A 2,542-nucleotide genomic window follows, 5' to 3' on the forward strand; every position below is an offset into this window, starting at 1 on the left:
AGTAACATCTTTCTAACCCTTATCTCCTTAAATTATTGCTTGCTATAACACTGCCTAGTTAAACGCTAAAAAGAACATAAGTTGAGTTAAGTGAACTGAGAAGCTGAGTTCAGGAACAGACTCAAGTGCTATCTCCTGACTCAAGGATAGATTCAGTCTTAGTCACCTGTTGACTAAGGTTGTATCTAAAACTTACTCAGTCTCACCGTGCTAAAAGACTTCGAGAAAGTCTAAGTTCGAAATTTACAGTCAGCCATACGTGAAAATTTTAAATAGTTCCTAACCCCCCCTTGGAACTAATATTGTCACGTTACACGGGACCAACACCAATAATATAATTAACTTTTTTGAAGAAGAAAGCCAGTAAATTAGGAATGACAACCGCTCCATCTCCAAAAACCTCAACATTCCTCCAATGCCAAATTTGGTGACAGGCCACAGCAAACAGAATTGCTCCATATTCAAGCTCAGCCAACAAATTCCCTTCAATACCTTTACTAAACCAGTCTTGTTCAGAATAGGAAAAGAATGCAGATAGGCACTGCTCAGGCAAAACTTTCCTCCACACAGTCTTACTCCGAGCACAATCTCTAAGAACATGGCAACTGGTTTTTGCATGAGTTTTACATCTACTACAAACATCAGAATCCACCAAATGTCGTCTTTTCCTTTCAACATTCGTTAGAAGCCTATTCTTAGCACAAAGCCAAAGAAAACTCTTAATACGATAAGGGACCTTCAAGGACCAAATTCCTTTACAAATGTTAGAGGGAGATCCATCCAAATTTTGATTAAAGGCCTCAAAAGCAGACTTACAAGAATAAGCACCATTATTAGTAAAAGACCAACAGCGAGAATCACCATCTTCCTCCAAACTGCTAACTTTAACTCCCCGGATTCTCAGGAGAGTTTCAAGATTTAAAAAACGCTCAAATTTAGACCAATCCCACTCTCCCTCCTCAGACACAACATCTGCAATTCTCCAATTTAGGACCTCAGGAGGCGGAGTAGAAGTACAAATCTCTGATAAAGGCCGCTTCCCAAGCCAAGCATCATTCCCAAAACTAATCGATCTACCATTCCCAACCAACCAACCAATACCAGTATAAAACTCAGAAAAAACTGCATTAACCCCTTTCCATAAAAAGGAATAGACCTGAACTTTCTCTTTTTGTCCCCCAAAAATTTTGTCGTTCCTATATTTCCCGCACAGGAGCCGAACCCACAGAGCCGACGGAGATTGCCACATCCTCCAAAGGAGTTTCATTAACAAAACTTTGTTATTATCCCTAGCATGTCTAATCCAAAGGCCACCCATACCTTTAGGTTGGCAAACCTCCTTCCAAGGAACAAGATGAATTTTCCTTCCCTCCACCGAGTCCCCCCATAGGAAGCGCTGATTGATTTTATCCAAACTATTGAGAACTAGTTCAGGACGATGGCAAGCTTGCATAACATGATTGGGAGCCGCACTGTTTACTGACTGAATCAAAGTAAGACGACCCGCAAGAGAGAGGAACTAGCTTTCCAACTAGCATTTTTACAATTGATTTTGTCAAAAACATCCTTGAAAGATGCTTTAGAGACTCTATCACTATGGAGAGGAATCCCCAGGTAGTTGCCCAAAGAATTGGTAAGAGGAATGCCTGACAACTCACTCAGCCTTTTACAAACGCCCTGATCCATATTTTTAGAACACAACATTCGAGACTTCTTGATATTAAGCTTTTGTCCAGAGGCAGAACAAAAGCAATTAAGAATATCCATAATCACCCTAATTTGCTCCTCACTACCCTCGACAAACATCATTACATCATCCACAAAAAATAAATGCATCACAGGGGGACAAAACTTATTAATGGAAATAGGATGAAAACTCCCAGAATCCACAGCCTCCTGTATAAGGTGAGTCAACCTCTCCATAACAATAACGAACAAGAAAGGGCTCATAGGGTCACCCTGACGAATACCCCGAGTAGGAGTAAAATCCTCAGACATATCCCCATTTATTAAAACTTGAAAAACTGGAGAAGTAATACAAACCTCAATTAAACTCCTCCAATTCTCCGGGATCCCAGCTCTCTTCAGACTCTCAAGAAGAAAACTCCAGTTAAGCCGATCATAAGCTTTCTCCAGATCAAGTTTTAAAGCTACAATGCCGCGCTTACCATTTTTAACTTTCATCGAATGAACCATTTCCTGTCGAATAACGACATTGTCCATCATCTGTCTACCAGGCACAAAACTACCTTGATTATGGCTGATAATATCAGGGAGAATACAACGGAGTCTATTAGCCATAATTTTGGTAACAACCTTATAGAGAACATTGCACAGGCTAATCGGCCTCATTTGTAAGAAAGAAGAAGGCTTCTCCACCTTAGGAATCAGAACCAGTAGAGTTTTATTAACCAACCTAATATCCTCAGAACCTCTAAAAAAACCCCTCGATAAAACTGCAGATCCTATCCTTAACCGTTCCCCAATGTTTATGATAAAAACCAGTCGGGAGCCCATCAATACTTGGATCTTTGGTAGCCCC

The sequence above is a fragment of the Euphorbia lathyris genome, chromosome 1, assembly GCF_963576675.1.
Source record: "Euphorbia lathyris chromosome 1, ddEupLath1.1, whole genome shotgun sequence".
Lineage (NCBI taxonomy): Eukaryota > Viridiplantae > Streptophyta > Magnoliopsida > Malpighiales > Euphorbiaceae > Euphorbia > Euphorbia lathyris.